Below are 18,101 nucleotides of genomic sequence, written 5' to 3' on the forward strand. Positions count from 1 at the left end.
TCTGTCATGCTAGTTTGGTGTTTCTGTCTTTGGTGTATCTGTGTTATTTCCTATTGGTGGGAGTCATGACCTATGGAACTTCCAAATCTCAGATATTATGTAGGGCAGGTGTCCGTTTATTGAGTTTTTGTCACATTTTATGGCTATTGTTTCCGATATTCTAAGCATTGTTTCATTTTCTTGTATGTCTATTATTATGGCCTTGTCGATTTGCAGGGTATGTTTCTGTTCAAGGGCGTGGACTGCTATTTCTGTTTTCCCTGTAATTTGTATCTGTTTTTCTTTTGGTTGTTGCGTTTTTCTATTGTTTAAATGTTCTGGAATAGGGATTGCAGTCATGGAAGTGTTCTTGTAGTCTTGCCCATAAAGATCTGATAGTAGAACCTGTGTAGGTGACATCACAATCTTTTTGGCAAGGAAATTTGTAAACCACATTGTGGTGTTCTAAAATTTCTTTGTGTGTGTGAGATTTTGTAGGTTTTAGAAGTGTTGCCAATTTTTGGTTCATGGTGAACACCAACTTATAGTCGGTGTGGCGGAAAATGTATTTGTAGGCTTTGTATGTATAGAAGTTTGATGTTTTTTGTGTTGTAAAGTTTGTTTTGGTTGTTGGATTGTTTTGACAGGTTTTTGCTATCTACTATCAGATCTTTATGGGCAAGACTACAAGAACACTTCTGTGACTGCAACATCCCTATTCCAGAACATTTAAACAATAAAAAATGCAACAACCAAAAGAAAAACAGAATACAAACTACAGGGAAAACAGAAATAGCAGTCCACGCACCTTGAACAGAAATATACCCTGCAAATCAGCAAGGCCATAATAGTAGATATACAAGAAAACAAAACAATGCTTAGAATATTGGAAATGATAGCTATAAAATGTAACAAAAACTCAATAAACGTCCACTGGCCTTACATAATCTCCGAGAGTTGGAAGCTCCATAACATAAAAATTAGATCATGACTCTGACCAATAGGAAATAACACAGATACACCAAAGACAGAAACACCAAGCCAGCATGACATAGCCTCCACTTCCCCAACAAGCTCCAAATACAACACACAGTCAAAACCGCTCACACCACGTTACTCCCACCTCTGATCTTATCCCATCATATCCTTCCTCTTCCCCCAAAAAAAACTTCTATTTTCACTCCCCTTCCAAAGTATTCTCTGCCCACCTTTAATAATAAAAAACCCCAGGTTTTTCAAAAAGTTCACATACCGTAATTCTCTAACATCTCTCTACCCCCACTTTTTCCAACCCTCCTTTCCTCTCAAGTATACTTTTTTCCTTTAACAACAGATAAATGTATATCACCACATGCTGGGATGCCGCTGTATAAGATGACATCCAGCAACATCCTACAAAGGTATGTCCGAATTTTTCCTCCTATATATTCTTCGATATCCTTCTATATAAAACATCAGCAATGCCCTAAAATTTGAGTAAAAAGCCAATGATATTATAAAAGAGGCACTCCTAAAAAATAGGCTAAATAGCCATAAAAATAACATTTCAATTTTGTTTAAAATCAAAATATTTGCTATCTGAACAATGTTATATCATTATAATAAACTATGTTAATTAGCATCCAACTAAAATGAATTCTAATTATATATCAAACTTAACACAAAAGAATAGTTTGTCACATTGAAATATTTTCTATAGTGAAATTCCTCCAAAATTGATTAGATTATAAATTATATATTTAGTTTAATCCTTCATCCAAGTGTAAGCAAACAAAGTTTGCACCTGAAGTATCTTCAGGACTGGGGCAACTCGTGGCAAAATGGACTAAATTCTCATCACTTTCCTTAGTATCCCATGGAGGCATTGGTTGGGACTTTTAAAAAGTATAGTGAGTGAATCCATTACATAGCAAACACCTTATCCATTATAAGGTGTTTACTATAGTAAGAGTTGACTGTAAAAGAATGTAATTTCATGATGAACCATATCACTGAAATATAATGCTGCTGCTGAACTGTTTTGTGAAAAAATAAAGACCAGATTAAGCCAATAAATGTTAAACTTTTGCACTATGAAACAGAATTAGCTTTCCAGTAAATCTTTCATGGTACCACTAAACTTCTGAGTGATGTATGCAGAAATGCCTAAGTGAAGGGACCAATCTGCAACACAAAGTGAAGTAATCAGTAAAGCTTGAATAGGTCTTCCCTCTAGAAAGAATCAAGGGAAAATAAATCCTTGATTCTTTCTAGAGAGAGTTTTTTTTTTTGTATCATCATCATCACAAACCACAAATCATCACTGCCCATTGGTGTCCAATGCCTCCTTCACTATCTTCTTCCACCTTTCTTTGTCCAGTGCAGAGTGTTGCAGTTTCTATAAACCCATTCCACACCAGTCCTTTATGTTATCTATCCATTCTCTCTGTATGGTCGACCTATTCTGTTTACACTATCCATAATACCAAACACGAATGTCTTTATCTTCTGGTCCTCACTCATTCTGTAGATGTATCCCAATAATTATTATTATTATTATTACCCCCAAGACCTCATGGAGTCAAAGACTCATCTGGGAGGTCCCTTTATCACACACCAAGCTCATTATACCATGTCTTAACACACTCAAACTCCTTCCAGACACCACACTCTCAGGCAAGGCATTCCAATCATTTACAACTCTGCACGAAAAAAACCTGACTCTCACTCCCCTACTCACACCTTCCTTGTACAATTTCCAGGGATGACCTCTGGTTCTCCCCTGATCTCCCACTATTTTCTGTAGAACTACTCCAACATTGATCCTATAACAACCCCTACCAACTTGTAGGTCTCTATCATATCTCCCCCTCTTCCTCCTGTCCACCAGACTCTGCAAACATCTTCTCAATCTTTCCTCATACTCAATATTCCAGAGGGCAGAAACTACCTTAGTCAGTCACCTTTGAACCCGCTCCAACATCTCTCCATCCTTCTGAAAACCAGGTGACCAAATCTGGGCACAATAGTTCATGTGTGGCCTAATCAAAGCCTTATACAACGGAACAAGAATCTCCCTGCTTCTACATGTCAGTGTCCTCTGCATCATTCCCAGAAGTCTTTATGTTGTCTTCACAATTTTGGCTATGTGTCCCCTAAATTTTAGATCCTTATCCACTATCACTCCCAGATCTCTTATTTCCTCCACTTCCAACAATATATCCTCACCAAGCATAAATTCTGCATCCCATCTTTGTTTTCCAAATTTTAAAACCTTACATTTTGCAACATTGAACTCGCATCCCCATTTCCATGCCCAATCACTCAATTTATTCAATTCATCTTGTAAGGCCATTACATCTTCACTACTCTTCATGGCTCGTCCCAACTTTGCATCATCTGCAAACAACTGAATATCTCCATCCAAATCTTCGCCAATATCATTAATATACAAGTTAAATAGTAATGGCCCTAAAACAGACCCCTGAGGCACTCCACTAGTGACTTTCCTTTTCCTGGATATTGCACCCTCATACACAACTTGTTGATACCTATCAGATAGCCAGTCTCCAATCCAATCTAATATCCAGCCCCATCTGCTCTGGTTTGACTGTTAACTTATCATGAGGTACTCTACCAAAAGCCTTTGTGAAATCCAAGTATATTACTGTGTATTCTTTTCCTCTGTCCAAGGAAGCAGTCACTTTATTATAATAAGTAAGTAGATTATTACTAAAACATGATCTCCCTTTAGCAAATCCATGCTGTCCATCAAAGATAATACCATTGTTTTCAACCCAACTCTAGATTCTAGTTCTCACAAGCTTCTCCAACAACTTAACAACAACACCTGACACGCAGATAGGCCTATAGTTTGATGCTTGAGTTCGATCACCTCCTTTATGAAGTGGCACAATCTTGCCCTCCTTCCACTCCTTAGGAACTTGACCGAGTGCAAGACTCATATTAAAAAAATATGTCAAGGCAGGCGTCACCTGCCTGGCACATTCTTTCAGAATACATGGTGATATATTATCAAGTCCCACAGCCTTATTAACATCTGGTTTACTCAACTTCCCATACACCTCTTGCTCACCTACAGTCAGTCTCTCCTCTCCATCATCAACTGCTCTCAATCCCTTCATGAAGTCACATTCACAAGATTGAAAGATCTTTATGAACTGCTCATTAAGTATCTCCACTACACATTCTGCAGCAGCTGTCTTTATACCATTTGCTCCAATCAATGTCATCCTTCCATAATCATTCTTTATTTTGCTGGCTACATATCGAAAGAACTCCTTAGGATTCTTTTTGGCTTCATTAGCCAACTGCTGTTCATAACTCTCTTTAGCTACCCTCACCAACCAAGTCACCCTCCTTGCTTGGTCTTTGTAGACCTCATGGAATTGGTTATATCCACTTCTCTTATGCTGCCTCCACAATGCCCTTTTTCTCTGTATCGCATGCTTAATTTCTTTATTCATCCATCTCACACCCACCTTATTTAACCTTCTCACCCTTGGAATACATTTAGACATTGCATCTACTAAACAGTTTTTGAAAATCCCCCAAGCTGCATTGATCTCTTTTCCAGCTAACTCCTCATTCCATGCTACACCCTCAAGCTGTCTCCTGAGCTCTTCATAATCACCCCCCCCCTTGTAGTTCCACATATACCCTTTTCTCACAGAGGTCCTCGCACTGCTGGCAACCACCCAGGTAATCACCTCATGGTCACTCTCATCAATTGGTGAATGATTTGACATCTCATTTACAATTACATCCTCTGATGAGATGACGAAATCCAAGACCCTCAATCCTCGTGTGCCCTCTGTTACATACTGTCTGAGGTAGTTATCCCTCAAAAACTCAAGAAACTCATTTTCTTTACTTCCAGTTGCTATCTCATCATTCCAGTCTATATTGCCATAATTAAAATCACCCATAATGATCACCCTTTTCTTATTTACTTGGCTAATTTGATTATACATTTCATTATCACATTACCTAGTCTATAACAACATCCCACCAATAATTGCAGCTTCCGTTGTATAATCTTCTGCATTAGATTAACCTTTGGTTGTATCTTCCAATAGAGCTCTTCATTTGTGATTTTCTTACCCATCCTATTTTTAGAATCTTCCTGTACTTTTTTTTTTTTCTATGAAAGAGAAGAGAATATAGGCATGTATTTCAGTTGCACTGATAGTGATAGATTATCATCAAGCCCAACAGAAAAATGGGCACTAGTGATTGTGGTGGACAAAATCTGTCTGGTGGTAAGGAACAAAGGTAAAATTTTCCCTTATCTGTATGTTGAGAACCATACCGATAAAAATCGATTATCTGGTGATGTTTCAGTAAGGAAATACCGTGAGTAGACATATTACTTGAAATTATAATAACAGAATTAACTCGCGTAAAATATTATTTATTAGCAGAATTTTCGCCTAAATATCACAGGCATCTTCAGTACATGTAAAAAGGCTAATTAAACAATAACTGAAAATTCCAAAGGGTGCCACCTAAGTAGCTCATGTAAGATAACTAAAAAAGGTCATAAGTTTCTTAAGTTATTTAAAAAAAAAAAAAAATACATATACAAATATATATACGAAAGATTAGCTGATTTAAAGAGTACTATCTCCCATAAAGGGGATAGATGTAGATCATCGGATCCGTTTAAGTTGGAGAGTGAAGTAAAGTTTTACATGTTTCTTTATAAAGCCGTTCCATGAGGAACAATCTTTTGTGAAGGACTCTTGTCTTGTTCCAATGAACTCCATGTCTAGTGTTGATGGCATGCTCTGCAAGTCCAGACTGTTCAGATTCAAGGTACTGAATACACGACTTGTGTTCTTTCCAAATATTTCTATTCAAATTCTATTCTATTCTATCATATTTTATCAAATAACACAATTCTATCCAAATAAAAGCAGATCTTCCTGTTTGTCTGAAATAAGATAACCCACAAGAGCAAGGAATTTGGTAGACACCTGGATGACTTAGATGTGGAAGCTTGTCCTTTGGAGAAGTGAGAAAGCTGGCGATTTTTCTGATGGGTCGAAAGGTAACAAAAATATTTAGTGGATTTAAAACTTTTGCTATGCGTTCACTAATGCCTTGCACATAAGGGATAGGAATACGCGTTATTTCTTCTGTATTTGAAGAGGAAGATATATCAAAACTACTTAAAGCTCTTTTGATGAAAGAATTCTTATATCCATTAGATAGAAAAGAGGAAATAATATATTGCAATTCTTTCTGTAATAGTTCCTCTGAAGAACAAAAGGTGTGGGCCTGATGAACCAGTGTTTTAATAGTTCCTGCCTTTTGACTGGGATGGTGATGAGATTCAGCATGGATATAATGGCCTGTATGAGTCTCCTTCCTATAGACTGAGAAATGTAGGTTACCATCTGGTTGGCGAAGAATTAAAAGGTCTAAAAAAGGCTAACTGTTTATTTACCTCTACTTCTAGGGTGAATCCTTGATTGTTCATTGTCCACATTGTTCAAAGTGCTCCATGTAGAAGTTGGCAATAGCAAGAGAAATAGGATTGCCCATTGCTGTTCCTTCGATTTGTTGATATAACTTGTTTTTAAAGGAAAAATAAACCAGAATGCATTACAAAATCAAATATTTTAACAATGTCTGAAGGAAATTCTTATTGCAGTAATTCAATGGTGTCAGATAAGGGAACATTGGTAAATAATGAAACAACATCTAAACTAAGCATAATATCCGAAGCGTCCAAATGATGATCCAAAATTTTACTTTTGAAATCCAAAGAATTTTTATATACATAGCAGTTCTTTTAGTTGAAGAAGTGAGTAAATTCGATAAAAATTTAGAAATTTTATAATTGGGACAACCTATACAGTCTACAATTGGTCTTAACGGAATGCATGGTTTATGAACTTTTGGAAGACCGTACAATCTAGGTGGACAACCGCAAGAGTTTTAAGTTTTTTCTTTTGATCTTCATCCCATATAGATACATTATCTATAAGAGAATTAAGTCTTTTTAATTGACTACCAGTAGGATCCAATTGAGGGACTTGTAAGTTAAATAGTCGCAGAGCAGTAGAGACATTTTTCTCTCATATTCTCTTCTATCGTGAATAACTACAGCCTTCCCTTTGTCAGCTTTCATAATAATTAAATTTTTTTTTTTTCAGTGATTTCAGTGCTTTTAATTCGGAATAAGATACATTAGGATGAGGAGGCTTTGTATTAAAAAGAATTTTTGCACATTCAAAACGTGTCTCGTTAGCTGTTTATTGGGATAAGGATCGAATACCTGTCTATGCTATGAAAAAAGTCCATCAGGGGTATCTTATTTGAAGCAACGCCAAAATTATGTCCTTTTGATAAAACAAAACGTTCACTGTCTGTTAGTGGATAGCCAGAAACATTGATAACTACTCGATCTGTATTACAGACATTAGTAATGGATCTAGGGAGGCTCACCAGTGCATCAAACTTACGTTTTAACTTATCACGAGAAGCATTAAAAACCTTTAGGTATGAAGTAAGTCGATGATATCTGCAAAATAGTGTAAAAAGTTTCAGCCACTAATACCAATATCAAGAACACTCTAGAATCGGTATTAGTGGCTGAAACTTTTTTTAGTCATAAGACAAAATCTGGGATTAATTAGGAGGTATATTATGACAATATAAGAACAAGTAGATAACATACTCAATAATTAGAAAAAGATTTGGCTGGTCTGGTTGGCTAAGTGGTTAGCATATCTGTTCTCCAATCAATCAATCTCACTCCAGTCACAGATATTTGTGATTGTCTTGAGGTGGGAGATGAATTTCATAGCCCAGTGCGAGACTGCCATCCTGTTTATTGCAGGCCTGAAGTGTCTTGAAAAAGTTTCATGTTCGGTCTCTAGAGCACGGTTTCTGGACTATATAAAAATAAATAAAAAAATGCAAAAAAAAACACAAAATCAATAAAACAGGAAAAAAATCCTCAGCTCACTCATATGCAAATGTATTTACAAATAAAGCTTTTGTGAGTGAAAACTGCATAAAACAATTCATCATCATCATCAAATTCCTGCCATGTACCCTCAAGGGGTGTACAGGTTATGTAGTACTACCATATCCTGTACCCACTTTATTTAAAATAAAATTTTAAATAGGGGGTGTACAGTTAATAATGATGTAAATTATTATTAACTGCATTAAGTTAATCATATTAAATGTAATAAGTTAATAATGATGTAAATAAAATTTACATCATTATTAACTTCCTATCTACAATTTTCCTCCAGATCAGTCTGTTACTTGTCAAGACGACTCCAATATTATCAGATCTTATATTTCTGTCATCTAAGGCACTTTGTAAAGTATCAATCCACTATATCTTGGTCTTACTCTGGGTTGTTTTCCTGCCAACCTGGCAGAGAACACTTCTTTTGCCAATCTTTCCTCCCCCATTCTTTGAAATGACCATACCACCTGAGATAAGCTCTGTTAACGCATTCCTGAATGCTGACAATGTCAAGATCTTTCCTAATCTCCTCGTTTTTAATATGATATTGTCATTGATGCCATCTGTTCATGCCTCTAATCTTTCTCAGGATTCTCATATCTGTGGTCTCTAGTCTTTGGTCAAGTGTTTTACTTCTGACCCAGTTCTCAGATCCATAAGTTAAAACTGGTTTGAACACTGTCTTGTATACAGCTAATTTAGTGTTTTGACTAATTTCTCTCTTATTCCATATGAATTTTTTCAATTGACTTCCTACTACACCAGCTATATCGATTCTGTTGTCTATTTCAATATTTAATTTACCATCTTCACTAAAAATTGTGCCTAAGTAGCTGAAATGTTTTACTTGTTCCACAGGTTCTCCGTTCACAACACAGTTGACATTTTCAACGATTCTGCCTATTTTCGTTGTCTTTGTCTTTTTATTGCTGACCTTCATACCATATCTATTACAACAGTTATTCAATTTAGTCAGAGAATCTTGCAGACTTGTACTGGATTTATTTAGAAGTATAACATCATCCACATAAAGCAAAGAGCTGACATTAACATCTCCAATTTTGATATCATGTTTAATACCACTTTCCTTCATAATGTGATCCATATAGATAATGAATAACAGAGGGGATAATGTACATCCTTGTTTCACACCAGATTTAACATTAAACCATCTTCCTGTACTTCCTTCAATTCGAACTACTGACTTACAACTCAAATAAAGACTAGGTATTGCTTGATATAATGCCCCATTGACACCATATAACTGTAGCATATTGAATAGCTTCTCTCTTGGCATCTTGTCATATGCCTTTTCCAAATCGACAAAACTTAAATACAGATCGTTGTTATATTCCCATGATTTCTCCACTATTTGTCGTAAAGTGACGATCTGATCCTGACAGCCTCTATTTGACCTGAATCCAGCTTGTTCTTCACCAAGCTTTTCTTCCACAATTCTTGTCAACCATTTCTCAAGTATACTTGCATATATCTTGCCAGGAACACTCAGTAGGGAAATACTTCTGTAATTCTCACATTTAGTTTTATTTCCCTTTTTATATATGGGTACTACTAGAGCTCTACTCCAATCATTGGGAATTCGTCCCTCTGTCCAGGCATTCTGAACTATGTGCAGCCACTGTAAGACTTTTATACCACCATACTTCAGCATTTCTGGTCAAATATCATCTACTCCTGCTGCCTTTCCACATTTCAAAACTTTGATGGCTTTTTCTACTTCAAGTATGGATATGTTTATTCCTGACTGCATGCCTGGTCAGTGTTTTTTATCACTCTGCTGTCATCACTTCTTGTTTCATTTAGCAAATTTTCAAAGTAATTAATCCATACTTCAAGGATATCTTTTTCTCCCGTTTTCATTTCATCTTTATCATCTCTAACTCCTTTTACAGCACTCTTTCCTCCATTCCTAAGCTTCTTCAACAACTTCCAGAATATTTTGCCACCTTCTTGATATTTATTTTCTATGTTCTTGCCAAAGTCCTCCCATGACTTTTGTTTAGCTAGTTTTACACAGTGTTTAGCTTTCTTACATTTGTCTCTGTATTCTCTAAGAGCACAAGCTGACTTATTTGCCAGGAACTTTTGATATGCTTTCTTCTTTTCCTTCACTGCCTCTCTAACTTCCTGTGTCCACCATGGAGTTCTAATTTTTCTATCCTTGCAGATAGCTTTACCACATGCCTCTCTAGCTGAATCAATCAGGGTTTTCTTCAAGGCTTGCCACTGAATCTCCAAGGTTTGGTTCCTGTTCTCAAACTCTTTCATTTTTCCTTCAATAATCTTTGTGTATTTTAGTCTACAGTTCACATCTGAGAGCTGCTCAACTTTTATTTGTTCTTGCCTTTGTGTTCTCGTCTATACCATTAAAATTAATCAACAAATTCTATGAACTATTTGAGCTACATTTGTAATATTCCCTCTTCAACTTCCTATCTACCAACACTCCCAAATCTCTAGATCCCTCAGTAATAACGGATGATAATTTTTTCATCCTAAAATACATAATCTTACACTTTGAAGTGATAACCATTTGCCTTTGCTCACATACTACCAATCTATTTAAATTATCTTTATTATACTGGACATAACCACTGCTCTAGTCAATTTTGCATCATAGCAAAGAACTGAATATTTGTATTCAGATCATTTTCTAATCTAGTGTCAAGGCTAGCAGATGAAAAGACATACTGTCAGAGAGCTCCTGAAAGATTTGTGATTTTTGTTGATTTATTAAGTGTTTTCTTAGATTTAATTGTGTATTTTTAGAATATTAATGTAGTTTTTTTTTTAGTGTAGTTATTGTACTAAAGCATTTATAACATAATTTCAGAAATATTATTAGTTTTTACTACTCTTAAAAATGGCGCCAAAAACTTGTTGTAACAAGGCAGTGACTAAAGCTAAAGTTGTTGCTACTGAGGAGAGCGATTGTCCTGAGCAAAAGCACTGCTGCAGTGATGATAATAATTTATCTGAGGATACGTTGACATTGGAAATAGCTCAGTTAAAAGAAATTATTAGGAAATCGACCAGGGAATTGGAAAAGGTGGTCAAACAGTCTAAACTTCTACAGGATAAGAAAAAGCATGAGAATGAGAACAGGCAGGAAAATACTGAGCATGGAAATCAAAATATTAATAACAACAAGGTAAGTCAGTTAATATCTAAGAAAACAAGAGTAATATAGTATGGTCACTCAATTTTAAAATTTGGGCTTGCCGAGGGAGTCACCACTTCTAGTTTCCTGGGAGCGAAAACTAAAAATATGACAAAAGTAATAAAACCAAAAAAGAAATGTAAAAGAAATGTTAGTTGTTGGTAGGTATAATAATTTAAGTGGTGACAAACAGTATGAGAGAAGATATGAAAGGTCTGTTGGAAGAAGCGAGAAAGAAATGTGAAAGAGTAAAAATTGTAGGATTACTACCTAGATATGATAGTACTGAGTTAAGAAGGAGGGCGATAATAGCAAATGATTTCACATGCAGGCTATGTTGAAGATATGGATGTCAGTTTTTAGATGTGTGGGATGTGTTTGATGGCAGCAAAGATCTGTATAAGAATGATGACCTGCTTTTGAATTCATTTGTCATCAGAAATCTGGAGAAATTACTTCTTGGTATGCGGAGAGTCAGGGAAACTAGATCATCAAGGGAGGAAAGGGAAAAAATGTGTGTGAAAGTTCAGCCATGACATACAAATGTGATAAAGATATGAATGCCTTTGAACGTGGTTATGTATGTGGTGAAGGAGTGGAAAAATATGCTTTGGGTTTGGACCTTTTAAGTATATCTGGGGAGGGAAAAGAGAAAATTCTAGAACAAGACCAAATAGACTGCATATCTAATTATAAGAATAGGCTAGGTCATTATTTATTATGTCTATACACAAATTCCAGGAGCATTAGAAACAAAGGGGTTGAGTTTGTTGCTTCATTGAATACGATGTGACCTAAGATTGTTGGCATTAGTGAAACCAGGCTATCAGAATCAGATATGGTAAGTGGGATTGGCTGTAACAGATATACTATTTTTAGGAATGACAGAAGAGATAGGGGAGGAGGAGGAGTGATATTAATGATATCAGATGACTTAAATCCAGTTAGGGTAGAAATACAAGAAAACAATGATGGTGTTAAATCTGTAATTTCTATTGGAATTATTGTAATTCTACTAATAAAATCCTACCGGCTGCAGCATTGTTATACCTGTAATTCGTCGGCTGTGTTATTGTTATATCCTTACTTTCATATAATGTTATTCGTAAATCATAAGTTTAATCTTATTATACATTAATTTACCGTTTCCCGAATCTATCCTTTCGCTTACCTAAAACCTTATACAATCAAGATCCTACAGGCTACTCTATTGTTATATCGCTATTTCTCTATATTATATCTTATTCTACCTCTATAATAATTCTCCTTCTAATCTATTGTCGTGCTCCTAAAATACTAATTCAGATTTATTTCCTCTTCGGATATTGGCAAAATTTATATTTCGCTGCGCCAGCCAATATCCTATAACAGAAGAGACTCTTGTTCAGGGAAATAATTCAAAACTTAAAAGGATACACACAATAATTTATCTCACGCTAGCGTTGTGCAGATTCAGTTAGCAGTCGTAGACCGAATCTCACTTAAACAATTATATCTAAATTCCTTCCCGCCAAAAAGGTTCAATTTCATAAGTGGTGGTTTGAATTCATAATCAGGCATAACTCAGGTATAAGGTACAAAGCATGTTTATTGGAAAACACAAAACATTTACAGTTATGTAAGTTTAAATACTCAATGGATCAAAATTCACTCTAAGTTAAGGGTTATACTAAATCACAATGAATCAGAGCAAATTAAATCCTTCAATTATGAAAGGACAATTAGGTTTAAGCAAAATACTACTACTATATAATTCCTTTCACAAGTTGCTCACAGAATACTTATTGAACACTTTCATTAATACTCTATCAATGATTACTTTAATTCTCAATTTCATTTAAGCAAGTCTAGCCATTCACAAATCACTGCCTATTTAACAACTCTTCTTTGTTCCACAAGGGCTTAATTAATTCAGTCAAATTCTCACTAAAATTCTCTACTAGTGTTCTTTAGTTACAACACACACACAAATTTCTTGTTCTTCTAAACAAATTTTTAACATAGAACGAAAACCCTTACATTACCGGATCTTCTCGGATTTCATGCCGCCATCTCATGTAGGTCTGGATTACCTTGCTGCATATTCTTCGGCTGTCTTTGCGCCTGGTGATGTACTACGCCTTTTCTTCTAATCGTTTCCGACTGCTGCGTGCCGTCTACCGCTCCGCAGGAAACTTTCTCTAATGGGACATTCTGCTAAGGCTCGATTCCACATGGGCCGTCATATTGCGATCACGGCTCTGCTTGAAAATCTTCAAGCATTCTCAAGAAAAGAACCTGCCATCCGTCATTACCGTAGCCGACCCACCGCTCTCTCACGAATCCTCCGACAAACTCCCCCTAAAACTCGAATTGGGTACTCCAAGATCAAAAGGTCAAAAGGCTCTGTAAAACGGCGTGCATCGTCCTTTTATTCGCTCTATTCAGGCACCCTCTATTCAATGCGGTTTTCACCCACGAACCCCATCGTTCATGCCCCTTGGGTGATCCTACACTCTCGCTAACCTGTCCGGTTACATTATTCTAGGTAGGCGCTCTGACATCATATTTCCAAGTAGGTATAGCCTCCATCGCTACGCTTGACTCGTACCAATTATACACGATTACTATTATAAACTTTTCTTGGAATTTCGCAAAGTACTAGACAGCTTACTTGGGAATTACAAATAACCTAGCAATAACTCTCACTATATCGCACACATGGACTATACATTATTACAAGACATAAAACAACACTTTATAATTATTAGTTGATGTGCAGATATCTCCTTAATAAGTAGTAGTTTGTCATGTTAAATCCTGAATAAAGAATTTTCTTGTAAAGCTCTGCATTCAGGATCTAACAATGGTAACAATGTCCCATGTAGTGGTGAGTTTGAGTCGACCTGGTGTGAAGTGGAGGTTAACAGAATGAAATATATGGTGGGGTGTTGCTACAGACCTGATGGCTCAGTTGCAGGGAGATGAAGAAATGCATCGCCAATTTAGCCTTATGGGTACCAAGCGAATGATCATTATGGGTGACTTTAATTTCCCAAACATTGACTGGGTAGAAGAGAAATCTCATGATAAGAAAGAACAAGAATTTATTGAATTGTTGCGAGACAACTTTCTCATGCAGAATGTGAAAGAAGGAACTCTAGGTCAAAGAGCGTCGGATTTGCTGATAGCATCAGAAGGGGTCTCTGTCAACAATATGGCTATTTTACCACCAATTGGTGACAGTAATCATGCTGTACTTTCTTGGGAAGTATCTAATTGTATTGATGAGTCAATTAAAACAGGCTACATGCTAACTACAAAGTTGAAAATTAGGATCGACGTAGAAGAATACTATCTTTGGTCCCATGGGTATCAGTTACTGAATGGAAAAAATGTCAGTGATGCATGGGAATCTTTGAAAAAGTGCTTAAATGAAGTGGTATCTCAATGTATCCCTAGTGTTCGAAGAATAAATAGGGTGGGAGTGAAATGGATGTGCAGCCTTATTAAGCAAGAGATCCACAAGAAGATGATGTGGAAAGAATATTCTGAAAATAAGAGTGAGAGGAGTTATGAAATATATAAAGCTCAGGCCAGAAAATTAACAACTATTGTGAAGAAAGCTAAATCAGAGTATGAAAAGAAATTCCCCATGCAATCTAAAGGCAATCCAAAAGAATTTTATCAATATGTCGAAAAGAAAGAATGAATGTGGAAGAATAATTTCATTAAATACAGATGGTACACGAGTGTTGGAAGCTAAGGAAATTGTTCAGTTAATGAGTGCTCACTTTGCTAAGATATATCAACCAGGTGTATGTAGCATGGTGCACAGTGCTACTGCTACATCGGATGAAGAGTTAGAGGTTCATGAAAATGAGGTTGAAGAGCTCTTGCATAACCTGGATAAGAATTTGTCAATAGGGATGGATGGAATATCAGCCCGTTGGCTAAAGGAATAATAAATTTAGTTTAATCCTTTATCCAAGTGTGAGCAAACAAAGTTTGCACCTGAAAGTATCTTCAGGATTGGGGTAAGGTGGTACAACACCGGGAAACTCGTTGCAAAGGTGGAGCAAGTTCACAACACTCCTATCTCAGTATCTCCTATAATGCAAAACACATCTCCTTGCAGATATGTATAATGTTATGCATTAAGGGAGGGCCATTACCCAGACTAGTTTCGACCTTTATTGAGGTCTCTTCAGTGGGAGCCACCAGGCAAAAGCATTAGCAAAGTCATCTCTACCTATAGGAGTTGCCAAACAGCATGCCACCTTTTTATTAAATTACTCTGGATTTAGAGAAAGATGTTAAAAGTTTATTTTTCACTTGGTTAGACTATAATAGTTTAATCCTTTATCCAAGTGAGAGCAAACAAAGTTTGCACCTGAAAGTATCTTCAGGACTGGGGTAAGGTGGTACAACACCGGGCAACTCGTTGCAAAGGTGGAGCAAGCTAACATCACTCCTATCTCAGTATCTCCCATGATGCAAAACACATCTCCTTGTGGATAAGTATAATGTTATGCATTAAGGGGAGGGCCACTACCCAGATTAGTTTCGACCTTTATTGAGGTCTCTTCAGTGGGAGCCAGGCCTAAGTGGAGATACCAGGCAGAAGCATTAGCAAGGTCATCTCTACCTTTAGGAGTTGCCAAACGGTGTGCCACCTTTTTCTTAAATTAGAAACTAGTCCGGGCAGTGGCCCTTCCCTTAATACATAACATTATACATATCTGCAAGGAGATGTGTTTTGCATTATGGGAGATACTGAGATAGGAGTGATGTTATCTTGCTCCACCTTTGCAACGAGTTGCCCGGTGTTGTACCACCTTACCCCAGTCCTGAAGATACTTTCAGGCACAAACTTTGTTTGCTCACACTTGGATAAAGGATTAAACCACATTATTATAGTCTAACCAAGTGAAAAATAAACTTTTAACATCTTTCTCTAAATCCAGAGTAATTTAATAAAAAGGTGGCATGCCGTTTGGCAACTCCTATAGGTAGAGATGACCTTGCTAATGCTTCTGCCTGGTATCTCCACTCAGGCCTGGCTCCCACTGAAGAGACCTCAATAAAGGTCGAAACTAGTCTGGATAGTGGCCCTCCCCTTAATGCATAACATTATACATATCTGCAAGGAGATGTGTTTTGCATTATGGGAGATACTGAGATAGGAGTGTTGTTAGCTTGCTCCACCTTTGCAACGAGTTTCCCGGTGTTGTACCACCTTACCCCAGTCCTGAAGATACTTTCAGGTGCAAACTTTGTTTGCTCACACTTGGATAAAGGATTAAACTAAATTTATTATAGTCTAACCAAGTGAAAAATAAACTTTCAATAGCTAAAGGAATGTTCAGCTGAATTGGCTAGGCCTCTCACACATTTGTATAACTTGAGTCTCAGGACAGGAATGATACCACAGGAATGGAAGGAATGTATGATAGTTCCATTGCACAAGGGTGATGCAATGACTAAAGTATCTAACTACCGACCTATTAGTATCTCAGGTGTGGTAGTGAAGATTTTAGAAAAGTTGCTAAGAACTCGCATACAGAAATGGGTAGACAAGCATTCTATACTCTACAGGGAACAGCATGGGTTTACTAAAGGAAGGTCATGTTTAACAATTTGCTCATATTTTATAAGAATGTTACGGCCAAGTTGGATAAAGGGAATGCATACACTATGATAATGTTGGATTTTTCTAAGGTATTTGATAGGATACCACACGATAGGCTATTGCGTAAACTGGAGAATATAGGATTGGAATATAATTTACTGACTTGGATCAGGGGATGTTGATAGACAGACATCAAAAAGTGGTATATAGTGGGTGTGAATCTGCCAGATTTCAGGTAACCAGTGGTGTACCTCAGGGCTCAGTCCTTTGGCCATTATTGTTCAATCTGTACATTAATGACATCAAGCAGAGTCTATCATCAGATCTGCAATTGTTTGCTGATGATGCGAAGATAGGCAGGGCAATCAGGGATGCATGCTACTGATATTCAGCAATTGCAAAATGATTTGAATAGATTGGAAATCTGGGCAAACGAAAATGGTTCAATGTTTAAGTGCAATGTTAGTAAGTACAAAGTTTAATGTTAGTAAGTGCAAAGTTATGCACTTCGGCATGATTAGAATTCCAGTGGCATATTATATTAGTGGAGTTATGCTACAAGAAACTGAAGAGGTAAAGGATCATGACGTATTGGTGGATAAGAATTTAAAGTTCAAAGGTCACAAATACTGTGTAAAACTAGCTAAACAGAAGTCATGGAAAGATTTTGGTAAAAACATAGAAAATAAATATCAAGAAGGTGGCAAGATATTGTGGAGGTTGTTGAAGAAGCTCAGAAATGGAGGAAAGAGTGCTGTAAAAGGAATTAGAGATGATAAAGGTGACATGAAAACTGGAGAAAAAGATATCCTTGAAGTATGGAGTAATTTCTTTGAAAAATTGCTAAACGAAACAAGAAGTGATAGCAAAGTAGTAAAAAACACTCAACAGGCATACAGTCAAGAATACATATCCATACTTGAAGTAGAAAAAGCCATCAAAGGCTTGAAATGTGGAAAGGCAGCAGGAATAGATGATATTCGACCAGAAATACTGAAGTATGGCAGTAAAAACGTCCTACAGTGGTTGCACTGCATTCAGAAGGCCTAGACAGAGGGACGAATTCCCAATGATTGGAGTAGTGCTCTCATAGTACCCATATATAAAAAGGGAAATAAAACTGAATGCAAGAATTACAGAGGTATTTCCCTACTTATGCAAGTATACTTGAGAAAAGGTTGAGAAGAATTGTGGAAGGAAAGCTTGGTGAAGAACAAGCTGGATTCAGGCCAAACAGAGGCTGTCAAGATAGTTGAGAAAACATGGGAATATAACAAATACCTGTATTTAAGTTTTGTGGATCTGGAAAAGGCATATGACAAGGTGTCAAGAGAGAA

At 36.6% G+C, this 18,101-nt stretch overlaps 1 protein-coding gene across 1 annotated transcript in view; it reads right to left on the reverse strand.

Moving 5' to 3' along the window:
* The window catches only part of LOC150097827 (isobutyryl-CoA dehydrogenase, mitochondrial-like), a 289,762-nt gene that overhangs the window by 160,259 nt on the left and 111,402 nt on the right, over positions 1–18,101 (reverse strand). The gene's annotated exons all lie outside the window — the stretch shown is intronic.

Source organism: Typopeltis vanoorti, chromosome 16 (assembly GCF_054136105.1).
Source record: "Typopeltis vanoorti isolate ZY-2024b chromosome 16, IOZ_Tvanoo_1.0, whole genome shotgun sequence".
In the NCBI taxonomy this organism is placed as follows: Eukaryota; Metazoa; Arthropoda; class Arachnida; order Uropygi; family Thelyphonidae; genus Typopeltis; species Typopeltis vanoorti.